Raw genomic sequence first — 14730 nt, forward strand, 5'->3', positions numbered from 1 at the left:
CTGAGTGGACATACTGCTCTCCTTGCAACCTCCCCTCTTCTCCTCTCTTCCTGGCCCCAGTCCACACGTGCTGTGGCCCAATACTCCTGAGTGGACGGAGTCCTCTCCTCTTCTCTCCTCCCCCTAGCCTCAGTACAACACACTCAAGCCCGATACTCCTGAGTGGACGGACTCCTTTCCTTGTATGTTATAATCTTAATTTTCCATGTTCAATGGGTGGGTAGATCTTCATATTCCTATAAGCTACGAAATGCAGATAATTCAGTTCAGTTTCAGGAGGAATGGAACGCTATAGGGAGGAAGCTAGTTAAGGCTGCTGGGGTAATGTGAGGTGAGACAGATAATATTTTAAACATTTCAAACATCACTGTCAACACTGTCACTATAATCCCAATGCCTCTTATGAGGGTTAACACAGGACAATACTGAGTTGTATTTTCCTTATCTTCAACCCAACTCTTCTCATGATGTCCTAGTCACAACCATACACAGGAACCACCATCTTCCTTCAGGATAGTATCCTTGTTTGACTTTGTGTTTCATGTGCAGACTCTAAGTATGGTGGTGCACTGATTTTGCTGCTATGTGCGAAGACATTTCATGTGATTTGTGTTTTAACAAGCAATGCAGTTTTATAATCGATTAGTTAGACTATAGACTAAGTAGAAAACAATACATTTATCTTGGAGGAAACACAATTCAACAGAAAAACATGCCGTCAAATATAACAGCATGTTGAAGTTCATTTATTTACTCCAGTCAACAGGTTGACGTGAAAAAAAAACTAAAATATAGTATTAACATATTACAGTAAATAGTTCTGATGTCTGTGTTGAGGGCTGATAGCTGTCACCCGCATCCCTTGAACACCAGTTTGCCCTACAGCCAATTATGTCTAATCAAAAGAATTTGCAAAAAACAGATTTCGCCAGAAACATGGCTGAGACGCAAAGACAATTCAAGGAGAGGGGGTACAAAAAAGGTCAGATCAGTACAACCATTGAGAAAATCCTAATCTCTTTCAAGGACAGTTCTGCAAAAAGAAGCATTCTTACTATGTGCTATTCAAAGTGCTCTGAACAAATTACGGAATCGTTCACGAACATTGGCACATTCAAAGATTGGATGACAGTATTGGTAATGTTCGTCGTATTCTATTAGGGAAGAAATCTCAGAGATCAATTTGCAAAGTCTGATCCTCGTGCCTCCAATCAGATGGAAACTACAAGTGTAATGGCTGCGCTCAATGCAATGGCAATTACAAATGTAGATATAAGGGAACAAGGCGAGACCCAAATGCAGACACAGGAAGCAGATGGTAGAGCTCCGATATTTATTATATTAAAAGGGGTAGGCAAACTGCAGGTCAGGGACCGGCGAGAGTTCATAAACTGGTCAGAGTCCAAACAGTTCCAGGCGATAGGTAGGCTCGAGGTCAGGACAGGCAGGGGTTCAGTGATCAGGTCCGAGTCCAAAACAGTACAAGGGGATAGGCAGACTCGAGGTCAGGCAGGCGGATACGGCGTTAGGACAGGCAAGGGTCAAAACCAGGAGGGCTAGGAAAAACAGAGACTGGGAAAAATAGGAGATAGTAAAACCACTGGCACTGAGAGGCAGGAAACACAGGGATAAATACACCTGGGACTAATGGGGAAAACAGGTGACACCTGGAGGTGGGTGGAGACAATCACAAAGACAGGTGAAACAGATCAGGGTGTGACAGTTGTCGTGTCTTTGGCATCATTAAAACTGAAGACATATTTATCAAATAACACTCTATAATTATTATTACGCGATTAACCTGATTAATCATGTAACTGTAATTAACTAGGAAGTCGGGGCACCAAGGAAAATATTCAGATAAAAATTTTTCCTAATATAACTTTCAGATATTTTAATAACTGATCAATTAGTCTTCGAATTAATGAATTATTATTTACCTCACGCCAGTCTCATTTCAAATGTCGTAAATTGTTGGTTATCTGCACGAACCCAGTCTTCACTATGAGTCATCCATACATCAATTGTCTTAAAATAATTTATTTACTAACTAAGTAATTCACAGAAATGCATAACAAACAGTAGATATGGTTACAAAGAAATCATAGGGGAATGTGCCCTAGTGGGCTAAACCAGCATGGCGGCTTGTTAGACAAAAGGGGAGTGGGGCTCAACTGAGAAGGCACTACAGAGTTGATAATTATAACAATTGAAATGCTATTCCTTTGCACATGAACGCTCACTCATTCGGGAACAATTGCAATCAACATATATATATTTACGCTCAGTGTGTCGTCGGGATCTGTGTTGAAGTTTGTTTCTGTTGGAGAGTTTGTCTGCCCTCTCTCGCTCTCTGGGTAGTTCAGAATGGGTAGTTCAGAGTGACATTCATTAACCTGTTATGGCTAGGGGGCAGTATTTTCACGGCTGGATAAAAAACGTACCCGATTTAATCTGGTTACTACTCCTGCCCAGTAACTAGAATATGCATATAATTATTGGCTTTGGATAGAAAACACCCTAAAGTTTCTAAAACTGTTTGAATGGTGTCTGTGAGTATAACAGAACTCATATGGCAGGCAAAAACCTGAGAAGATTTCATGCAGGAAGTGGCCTGTCTGACAAGGTGTCGTTCTTCTTGTCTCTGTTTATTGAAGAGTGAGGATCTTAGCTGTCCCGTGACACTTCCTACGGCTGCCATAGGTTCTCAGAAGGCGGCAAAACCCTGAATCGTGGCTTTGCAGGCTCTGGCTGAAACAAAGTAGCGCGTTTGGGTAGTAGCTGGTTACAGTACTGTGAGACTCAGGCTCGTGCCCGCGTCGACCGAAAGCTTTGTTTTCTTTCCTCTGTTTAGCTAAATGGACATTCCTGGTCGGAATATTATCGCTTTTTTACGAGAAAAATGGCATAAAAATGGATTTTAAACAGCGGTTGACATGCTTCGAAGTACGGTAATGGAATATTTAGATTTTTTTTGTCACGAATTGCGCCATGCGCACGACCCTTCGTTACCATTCGGATAGTGTCTGGGACGCACGAACAAAACGCCGCTATTCGGATATAACGATGGATTATTTTGGACCAAACCAACATTTGTTATTGAAGTAGCAGTCCTGGGAGTGCATTCTGACGAAGACAACAAAAGGTAATCAATCTTTTATAATAGTAAATCTGATATTGGTGAGTGCTAAACTTGCCGGGTGTCTAAATAGCTAGCCCGTGATGCCTGGGCTATGTACTTAGAATATTGCAAAATGTGCTTTCACCAAAAAGCTATTTTAAAATCGGACATATCGAGTGCATAAAGGAGTTCTGTATCTATAATTCTTAAAATAATTGTTATGCTTTTTGTGAATGTTTATCGTGAGTAATTCAGTAAATTGTTAGCAAATTTCCCGGAAGTTTGCGGGGGGTATGCTAGTTCTGAACGTCACATGCTAATGTAAAAAGCTGTTTTTTGATATAAATATGAACTTGATTGAACAAAACATGCATGTATTGTATAACATAATGTCCTAGGTGTGTCATCTGATGAAGATCATCAAAGGTTAGTGCTGCATTTAGCTGTCTTCTGGGTTTTTGTGACATTATATGCTAGCTTGAAAAATGGGTGTCTGATTATTTCTGGCTTGGTACTCTGCTGACATAATCTAATGTTTTGCTTTCGCTGTAAAGCCTTTTTGAAATCGGACAGTGTGGTTAGATAAAGGAGAGTCTTGTCTTTAAAATGCTGTGAAATAGTCATATGTTTGAAAATTGAAGTTTTTGTATTTTTGAGGAATTTGTCATTCGCGCCACGCCTATCATTGGATATTGGAGCAGGTGTTCCGCTAGCGGAACGTCTAGATGTAAGAGGTTAATTAATGTTGTTATAGGAGAGATGTTTCGGCGGTTGTCGGTCTTCGCATTCAATGATACCGAATTCCTAGCTGCAGACTAGTAATTAATATCAAAGACTTGTTCTTATTCTGTCGGTATCGATAGTCTAAGAGTTTAACCACGTGGTATGGTTAAAAGTTCAGCAAGAGGAAAGCTTGGTCTCCTCTCAAACCTTGGCCCTCTCGTTATCGAGGTAAGCTGGTCTCCAACCTTTAGCCATCTCGTAATTGAGGTAAGCTCAGTCTGGTGATAGAAAACCTAGGTGGGGGTTTTATTCGGGACATAGAAAAAGGCTGTCTCATGACGCCAGGTCCTGTCTGTGTCCCTGGGGGCGTGCCAAGGGCTTATTGAAACTTTAAACAGAAATACAACTCTATCACATTAACATCATTACATAGCATCCCATCATCTCACAAATACAGTGGGGGGGAAAAGTATTTGATCCCCTGCTGATTTTATACATTTGCCCACTTACAAAGAAATTATCAGTCTATAATTTTAATGGTAGGTTAATTTGAACAGTGAGAGACAGAATAACAACAAAAAAATCCAGACAAACGCATGTCAAAAATGTTATAAAATGATTTGCATTTTAATGAGGGAAAAAAGTATTTGACCCCTCTGCAAAACATGACTTAGTACTTGGTGGAAAAACCCTTGTTGGCAATCACAGAGGTCAGACATTTCTTGTAGTTGGCCACCAAGTTTGCACACATCTCAGGAGGGGTTTTGTCCCACTCCTCTTTGCAGATCTTCTCCAAGTCATTAAGGTTTCGAGGCTGACGTTTGGCAACTCGACCCTTCAGCTCCCTCCACAGATTTTCTATGGGATTAAGGTCTGGAGACTGGCTAGGCCACTCCAGGACCTTAACCTCTATGGGCTAGGTGGGACGCTAGCGTGCCACCCGTGGTGCACTCCATCAACAGCAGGTGCATTTCAAGAGCGGCAAATTTGAATCCAAATAAATGTCAAAATTCAAATTTTTCAAACATACAACTATTTTACACCCTTTGAAAGATAAACATCTCCTTAATCTAACCACGTTTTACGATTTCAAAAAGGTTTTACGGCGAAAGCATAAATTTAGAGTATGTTAGGACAGTACATTTACAAGAGTTGTGTGTAATGTTTTGTCAAGTCAAAGACAGAGTCACCAAAACCATAAAATCAGCTAAAATGATGCACTAACCTTTTACAATCTCCATCAGATGACACTCCTAGGACATTATGTTAGACAATGCATGCATTTTTAGTTCTATCAAGTTCATATTTATATCCAAAAACAGCGTTTTACTATGGCATTGATGTTGAGGAAATCGTTTCCCTCCAATAACCGGCAGTCAAGTCAGCGTCACAAATTAAATAATTAAAATTAGAAAACATTGGTAAAATATTATATTGTCATTTAAAGAATTATAGATTTACATCTCTTGAACGCAATCAACTTGCCAGATTTAAAAATAACCTTACTGGGAAATCACACTTTGCAATAATCTGAGCACTGCGCCCAGAAAAATACGCGTTGCGATACAGACTAGACGTCATGTTGGGGAGATCTAAAATCGAAAATACTATGTAAATAATCCATTACCTTTGATTCTCTTCATCAGATGTCACTTCCAGGTATCACAGGTCCATAACGAATGTAGTTTTGTTCAAAAAAGCTCATCATTTATGTCCAAAAAATCTCCGTCTTGTTAGCACATGATCTAAGCCAGCCGGACTTCTCGTCATGAACGAGGGGAAAAAATATATTTACGTTCGTTCAAACATGTCAAACGTTGTATAGCATAAATCATTAGGGCCTTTTTAACCAGAACATGAATAATATTCAAGGTGGACGAATGCATACTCTTTTATAACGTATTGGAACGAGGGTACCCAACATGAACTCGCGCGCCAGGTGTCTAATGGGACATCATCGTTCCATGGCTCTTGTTCGGTCAGATCTCCCTCCAGAAGACTCAAAACACTTTGTAAAGGCTGGTGACATCTAGTGGAAGCAATAGGAAGTGCCAAAATATTCCTCAGCCCCTGTGTTTTTCAATGGGATAGGTTTAAAGTCAATACAACACATCAGGTATCCACTTCCTGTCAGAAAATGTCTCAGGGTTTTGCCTGCCAAATGAGTTCTGTTATACTCACAGACACCATTCAAACAGTTTTAGAAACTTTAGAGTGTTTTCTATCCATATATAATAAGTATATGCATATTCTAGTTACTGGGTAGGATTAGTAACCAGATTAAATCGGGTACATTTTTTTTATCCAGACGTGCAAATGCTGCCCCCTAGCCCTAACAGGTTAATGTGCTTCTTCTTGAGCCACTCCTTTGTTGCCTTGGCCGTGTGTTTTGGGTCATTGTCATGCTGGAATACCCATTCACGACCCATTTTCAATGCCCTGGCTGAGGGAAGGATGTTCTCACCCAAGATGTGACGGTACATGGCCCCGTCCATCGTCCCTTTGATGCTGTGAAGTTGTCCTGTCCCCTTAGCAGAAAAACACCCCCAAAGCATAATGTTTCCACCTCCATGTTTGACGATGGACATGGTGTTCTTGGGGTCATAGGCAGCATTCCTCCTCCTCCAAACACGGCGAGTTGAGTTGATGCCAAAGAGCTCCCTTTTGGTCTCATCTGACCACAACACATTCACCAGTTGTCCTCTGAATCATTCAGATGTTCATTGGCAAACTTCAGACGGGCATGTATATGTATTCTTGAGCAGGGGGACCTTGCGGGCGCTGCAGGATTTCAGTCCTTCACGGCGTAGTGTGTTACCAATTGTTTTCTTGGTGACTATGGTCCCAGCTGCCTTGAGATCATTGACAAGATCCTCCCGTGTAGTTCTGGGCTGATTCCTCACCGTTCTCATGATCATTGCAACCCCACGAGGTGAGATCTTGCATGGAGCCCCAGGCCGAGGGACATTGACAGTTCTTTTGTGTTTCTTCCATTTGCGAATAATCGCACCAAATGTTGTCACCTTCTCACCAAGCTGCTTGGCGATGGTCTTGTAGCCCATTCCAGCCTTGTGTAGGTCTACAATCTTGTCCTTGACATCCTTGGAGAGCTTTTTGGTCTTGGCCATGGTGGAGAGTTTGGAATCTGATTGATTGATTGCTTCTGTGGACAGGTGTCTTTTTTACAGGTAACAAGCTGCGGTTAGGAGCACTCCCTTTAACCTCTTACATCTAGACGTTCCGCTAGCGGAACACCTGCTCCAATATCCAATGATGGGCGTGGTGCGAAATACAAACTCCTCTAAAATACAAAAACTTCAATTTTTCAAACATATGACTATTTCACAGCATTTTAAAGATAAGACTCTCCTTTATCTAACCACACTGTCCGATTTCAAAAAGGCTTTACAATGAAAGCAAAACATTAGATTATGTCAGCAGAGTACCAAGCCAGAAATAATCAGACACCCATTTTTCAAGCTAGCATATAATGTCACAAAAACCCAGAAGACAGCTAAATGCAGCACTAACCTTTTATGATCTTCATCAGATGACAACCCTAGGACATTATGTTATACAATACATGCATGTTTTGTTCAATCAAGTTCATATTTATATCAAAAACCAGCTTTTTACATTAGCATGTGACGTTCAGAACTAGCATACCCCCCGCAAACTTCCGGGGAATTCGCTAACATTTTACTAAATTACTCACGATAAACGTTCACAAAAAGCATAACAATTATTTTAAGAATTATAGATACAGAACTCCTCTATGCACTCGATATGTCCGATTTGAAAATAGCTTTTTGGTGAAAGCACATTTTGCAATATTCTAAGTACATAGCCCAGGCATCACGGGCTAGCTATTTAGACACCCGGCAAGTTTAGCACTCACCAATATCAGATTTACTATTATGAAAGATTGATTACCTTTTGTTGTCTTCGTCAGAATGCACTCCCAGGACTGCTACTTCAATAACAAATGTTGGTTTGGTCCAAAATAATCCATCGTTATATCCAAATAGCGGCGTTTTGTTCGTGCGTTCAAGACACTATCCGAAATGGTAAAGAAGGGTCGCGCGCATGGCGCAATTCGTGACAAAAGATTTCTAAATATCCCATTACCGTACTTCGAAGCATGTCAACCGCTGTTTAAAATCAATTTTTATGCAATTTTTCTCGTAAAAAAGCGATAATATTCCGACCGGGAATCTGCGTTTAGGTAAACAGATGAAAGAAAACAAAGCATTCTGTCGACGTGGGCATGCGCCTGAGTCTCACTGTACTGTAACCAGCCACTACCCAAACGCGCTACTTTTTTTCAACCAGAGCCTGCAAAGCCACGATTCAGCTTTTTGCCGCCTTCTGAGAGCCCATGGGAGCCGTAGGAAGTGTCACGTAACAGCAGAGATCCTCTGTAATGGATAGAGATAATCAAGAAGGGCAAGAAATTGTCAGACAGGCCACTTCCTGCATGGAATCTTCTCAGGTTTTGGCCTGCAATATGAGTTCTGTTATACTCACAGACACCATTCAAACAGTTTTAGAAACTTTAGGGTGTTTTCTATCCAAAGCCAATAATTATATGCATATTCTAGTTACTGGGCAGGAGTAGTAACCAGATTAAATCGGGTACGTTTTTTATCCAGCCGTGTCAATACTGCCCCCTAGCCCTAACAGGTTAAGAGTGTGCTCCTAACCTCAGCTCATTAACTGTATAAAAGACACCTGGGAGCCAGAAATCTTTCTGATTGAGAGGGGGTCAAATACTTATTTCCCTCATTAAAATGCAAATAAATTTATAACATTTTTGACATGCGTATTTCTGGATATTTTTGTTGTTATTCTTTCTCTCACTGTTCAAATAAACCTACCATTAAAATGATAGACTGATCCTTTCTTTATCAGTGGGCAAACATACAAAATCAGCAGGGGATCAAATACTTTTTTCCCCCACTGTAGCTTCATCCTTATTCATTCATTTTATACAACCATTTAGATGTAAGTCTCATAGCTGAGGCTATTGTATAAACATGATTATGGTAATGTGGCTGTATTGTCTCTGATGAGTTTCACAAAATTGTACCAAACGGACCAGTTCGTAGCTGGATTCTTCACCGATCTTTTATACCTTCTACAGAACATAAATGTTGTTCGGTTCTCCAGTTCTGTGAGGTGGAAGAAATTCCTTTGTCTCTCTATGAAAACACACTCTCTTTATACTGTAGCCATGAGGAGAGGATCTCCTCATAGGAATTTCCGACCTCTTCTGACCACAGCAGACTCAGTGTAGGAGACAGAGGGAGATGGTGCAGAGGTAGGGGGATGGTGCTCGCGGTGTCCAAAGAGGGCAACGTCATGAAACAGTAGATCCTTCCAACACCCCAACAGGGAAACAGATCCCAATCAAAGGTGTTATCACGTGCTCCACTAAGGCAGTTAATTAACTTATAACTTGTCCTTGTGGTAACAATGATGTGGGTGACATGAAGCGTAAACTATAAGTAAGAATCTCTGAGCATCGTAGCACCATTAGGTGCAAAAACTTGATGGACCCAGTTACAGACAACTATTTCAAAGCGAACCTCTCTATTTCATTCCTATATTGGCATCGAACACATCACCCAACCTAGAAGAGGGGATGACCTTGAGATTGATTGTTAAAACACGAGGCTGCCTGGATCTTTTATTTAAAGACCCTTGCTCCCTTCGGTCTCAACGTAGAGTTTGATTTGAAACCATTCTTGTGATTATTGGGTTTTTGCTGTCCATTGTAAATTATTGTTTGTATCTATGATCGTATGTTATCCAGTCATGCTTTAATATATGTTCTATTTATATGTGTAAATCAACCAATGATGTCAAGCCACATTCGGCCATGATTACAGACACCTGTGTGTCCTTTCAAACTATACGAACTAGTGACCTGCAGTGCTTCTCAATATACCCTGATGAAGACAGCTTGTCTATCCAAACGCTGGTTATTAAAGTATTGTATCGGAGCTCCTAGAGTGTGAGGATCTCAGTTTCATACTCAAGACATTCCATTCTGTGTCATTACAATTTGCATTCCAACATATTTCCTGTTTCTAGTGTTAAAGGGATATTAAGCTTGGTAGACTATAACAGACAACTTCTACGCCAGACATTATTTAAATGGCTTTCAATCAGCATGACACTACCTGCCTGACATTTTCTCTCTCTCCACCTGTCTCTAGCCTCTGTCTCTCTCCATATCCTGCATTGTATTCATGGCACAGCCCATGTTTTTCTAGATTAGAACACATCCACATATTTCATCCCCCAGACTTTGCAATTTTTGTAGTCTCGAGTTAAACTTTCCATCCAGGGGAAAATAGCTTTGAGAGGATCATTAATGGATGTCTTAATCTGAATCTGAATATACAAAAACCACCCACTGAGTGGAGAAAAAGCACGGCTAAATACACTTGACCTTGGCAAAGCAGCGGGCGACCATGAAACGATGCCCAGCTCTCGCATCTCCGCTTGGCACTGCGCCATCGCTGACGGTGCTCTGAGGGTTGGCAGGGATTATACTCTTAGGGTGAAGATCATTGTGTCATGTTCAAATAAGGCCGGCTGCCAAGAGGGGTCTGAGGCAGCAGTGCACATTCACACAACACACACGCACACACTATACGCATGCACACACAGACACACACAGAGATGGAACAGTGTGACATTCCTGAAGTCTGGGGTCCACTACAATGGACTGTGGAGTCATTCAGAGAGTAACATGGATTCAAGTTCATTGAGCAATACAAAGTAATGTCCATTATATTGAGAATGCTAACACAATTCCATCTGTACAGTAAGGAGTATGTCTGCTACCGTATGTGGGCTACAGCATAAGCGAATCGAATGGAATATGAGAAAAATATCCCAAAAATATGCTCATGCTATCAGATTGACTACTGTCACAGAACGTGGTGTCATAATGATACCAGTGATAGATCCAGCCAGAGTTTGAGATGAAGACTAAAGTGGACGGACAGGGCACGTACAGTACTGTGACTGTGACTGTGGTTTGATGTTAATGTCTTCTCTCGATCTCACTCCCTGGTGGACGAACCAGTCTGTCAGTCTTAATGTGGAGCCTGGGCTGTGAGAAATGGAGAGTGACAGAGAGAGTGGAGAGAACCAGGTCTCCAGCCCCATCGCTAGGCTCTAATTTGGGCTGTGGGGAGAAATACAGTGTCTTGTTCCCAAGGTAATATAGTTTGATCTGCTGCCTGGCTCATATTGCAGCTTTAGTTGAGATGAGCCATGGTTTCTCTGTGTGTCTGAAAGGATTTGATCATCTACTGGATGATCTCTCTCTCTCTCTCTCTCTCTCTCTCTCTCTCTCTCTCTCTCTCTCTCTCTCTCTCTCTCTCTCTCTCTTGCTGTGTTTCTGTTGATATGCCTCTCCACCTCACAAAAGCTCACCCACGCAGACATGTTGAAATGCATCATTAATGCAGTTTAGATTTGCAGTTTTTGCAGATTGCAAACTCTCACATAGGGAATGTTTATTTTTCAGGCTGTTAATTTTAAGAGACAAGTTCCTTTCCAGTGCACATTTTTTTTAATTTTTTTATTTATTTCACCTTTATTTAACCAGGTAGGCAAGTTGAGAACAAGTTCTCATTTACAATTGCGACCTGGCCAAGATAAAGCAAAGCAGTTCGACAACATACAAAAACACAGAGTTACACATGGAGTAAAACAACATACAATCAATGATGCAGTAGAAAAAAAAAATTAAAAAAAATAAAATAAAATAAATAAATAAATAAGACTATATACAATGTGAGCAAATGATGTGAGATAAGGGAGGTAAAGGCAAAAAAATGCCATGGTGGCAAAGTAAATAAAGTATAGCAAGAAAAACACTGGAATGGTAGATTTGTAGTTTGAAGAAAGTTCAGAGATAAAATATAAATAATATGGTGCAAAGGAGCAAAATAAATAAAATAAATAAATACAGTAGGGGAAGAGGTAGTAGTTTGGGCTAAATTATAGATGGGCTATGTACAGGTGCAGTGATCTGTGAGCTGCTCTGACAGCTGGTGCTTAAAGCTAGTGAGGGAGATAAGTGTTTCCAGTTTCCACATAAGAAACATTAATAAGATTATGCAATGAATCACAACCCAATGGGCACAGATGTCAATTCAATGCCTATTCCACGATGATTCAATGTAATTTAATTGAAATGATGTGGAAACAACATTGATTCAACCAGTGTGTACCCAGTGGGAAAATACTTTTGCTTTTAGAACTAAATGTGTGCAGATTTGTGTGTATGTGAGTGTGCTTGAGTGCGTGCGTGCGCGCACACGTTTGAATTATCAGCAAGCTAAGTGTGTTGCATAACTTCATCCTCTCTATCACTTGTTTCCTCCTGCTCTCATCCAACTCTAACCGAGCCAACCCCCTTAAAAATATGCATATTTAGTGGAAACTTAAAGGGACAGTCTTAATGATGGAGATTTTGGCAGGGGGGCATTGAGAGTCATTAACATCATTAGTTTCAACTCATTTCTGTGTCACATCTTCCCTGCCATGCTGGCTAAGATGAGGGCACAGGTCTGTTAGCGCCATTAGCATCAGGCTATGACAGATAGGACTGGCCGGGGTGCCGATGCTAATTTAGCCCAGTCAGCATCCCTCCATCCCTCCCCTCAAGCTGGGGAAGTAGTGAGAAGTGCTGGGATATCAATACATACAGTGGTTCGTCCTTTAGAAGTTGCAGAGTACTGCGGCACAGCTTGCATGGTGCCGCAGAATTCTATGGCACGTTATTTAAGTGTCAACCGCTGCTCCCATTAATGCTAGTTAGTGCTAGTTTGACCACCAGAGGGCATCTTTGAGAAGCATTTGAAAGCCTTCAATAGTGGCTGACCCAGAGAATTTAAAACATTTTATTGTAAGAACATAGTATACGGGACTGATTTTAAGAAATGTTGCTTAATTAATTTGATTAATATTATAGTGTTTCTACTCCAAGAAAAACAAAAAAACCCTGGGTTTCCGGTAGGATGGAATGGAAAATATGGCCCTGTACAACGTGACGGTTGGGAGTAGGCTATAGTACTGGGTTATTAAGTTAAAGAATCCCCGTGTCGTGCGGGCATGTGGGAGACCGGGGGTCAATTCACAGATGGGGAGGAAGGAGTAGGCTGTCCTTGTAAATAATAGTTTGTTCTTAACTGACTTGCCTAGTTAAATAAAGGTTACACTAAGAGCATAACATTTCTACACCTTAATTGTATTATTGTAGTCTAACCAATACCCAAACGGAGATTCAGTGAAAATAAAAATCTCATTGATTTATCAAGACCAGTCCCCATGCTTGTCTCAGAGCAGTGCGAAACAGTGCTCAAATAGTTCTATGCTATTGCTTCAAATCCTATTGCTTCTAACTTCAATATACTCTTTAAATAAATAAGAACTACCCCACTTTTAACAGCACATTATTCAACACCAGTGAGACTCATGTCTCCAACGGTAGGCCTACACTATATTGAAAAATATGACTTGACTCTCCGCCAATAATTACATATAGACCATTGGAGGATTCTAAATGAAAACTGGCATGGGTATCGAACCTGCATCTGTAGCAACGCATTTTGCACTGCGGGAGCCCCCATCCACTCTGGAGCACCCATCCACAAAGTATCAAAATACAGAGAGGTGTTGGTAAAGGTATATTGCCCTGCTAATAGCCCACAATGGGCTATTATAATACTGTACATGGTGTCCAGATCAGGATAACCAAACATTTTTTGTTAAAGACTATCAGAAAGAATGTTGGCACTTATTTATTTTGATCCAAAGCCATGAATGGGTCAATCACTCAGCTTTATGTAGGTACCAGGCTATATGACTGTGCCATCAACTTGATAACATATAATGATATTTTGGAGGCCATTTTGTCTTCAAAAAAACAAAAGTGAGCGATTGTAATCTGAACGAAAGCCAAAATAGTATTTCTAAAGGCCAAAACATTTATTTCTGTTTTTAGAGGGAGAGAAATGCTGGGCCAATTGTGCGCCGCCCATAAAGGCTAAAATATAGCCCTGCTAATAGCCATAATGGCGCTGTACAATGTGACCGTGTGTGTTTGAAAGAGTATTTTCTAGTATGCAACAATTTGTTTACCTTCATTAGACAACTTTGTTCCAATATTTCTGTAATTCAGTAATATATATTCCCATAGTAAATCGTTATGGATCCATAACTAAATAAACATTGTCATTTTGAAAGAGTATTTTTATCATTATTTTATTATGAAAGCATAAAGATGCTGATGAAGAAATACAGTACTGTACAGTATATGCTTTTACATTTGGATAATAAAGCATTTTAAAGATATAAGCCACCTCCCTTTGTTTATTAGGCTATAGCAGAATGACATAACGGTCTGGACAGTCCTTGCTGTGCCTGTTGAGCAGTTGGTCAAGTTCTGTTGTCATAAGAGGAATGGAAATGTCAGGGTGAACCGAGTCCATCTCGTTCCTCTCCCTCTTCAATGCGTTATTCTCCGCCCGACTCTCCGCCAATGCCGCCTGGCTCTGAACCAATGCGTCAGCTGTCGCCCGTATCTCTGCCCTCAGATAATGTTTATCTTTCTGCTGGTCTGCTTTCAATGACTCGATCTCGGTCTTCAAAGTATGAATCTGATCCATGTGCACCTTCATCAGATGAGCAGAATGGTACCGCCCTGAGCCCCCATCGATTACAGTGACCTATGATAGAAACGGTAGATCAATTAAGAATTAAATGTGACTCCAACACACAAATGCTGTCATGTCTGCTCCCATTCTTCCCCGCCCCTGGCGCTTGAGGGCGATATTAGACTCACCTGGACTCACTCATCA

The sequence above is a fragment of the Salmo salar genome, chromosome ssa09 (genome assembly GCF_905237065.1).
Source record: "Salmo salar chromosome ssa09, Ssal_v3.1, whole genome shotgun sequence".
Lineage (NCBI taxonomy): Eukaryota > Metazoa > Chordata > Actinopteri > Salmoniformes > Salmonidae > Salmo > Salmo salar.